The sequence below is a fragment of the Propithecus coquereli genome, unplaced genomic scaffold, assembly GCF_000956105.1.
Source record: "Propithecus coquereli isolate 6110/MARCELLA unplaced genomic scaffold, Pcoq_1.0 Scaffold191, whole genome shotgun sequence".
In the NCBI taxonomy this organism is placed as follows: domain Eukaryota; kingdom Metazoa; phylum Chordata; class Mammalia; order Primates; family Indriidae; genus Propithecus; species Propithecus coquereli.
Window position 1 is genome coordinate 1 of NW_012143968.1, and position 364 is coordinate 364.

Genomic DNA, 364 nt, shown 5'->3' on the forward strand with positions numbered 1-364 from the left:
TTTTAACTAATAGGCTTCATTTTTATAGGAGTTTAGGTTTACAGAAAAGTAAGCAGAAAGTGCAGAGAGCTCCTTTTCCCCCATGAAGTTTCTCCTATTCCTTACATCTTACCTTATTATGGTACATTTGTTTCAAGTGATTAACAAATATTGATACATAATTACTAAAGTCAATAGTTTACATTAAGGTTAATTATTTGTGTTGGACAGTTAGATGGATTTTGACAAATTATAATTTCTTTATCCACCATTACAGTATCATATAGAATAGTCTCACTACCCTAAAAATCCCCTGTGCTTTGCCTGTTTATCTCTCCCCACTCTCGTTTTACTGTCTGTATAGTTTCTCCTTTTCCAGAATGTC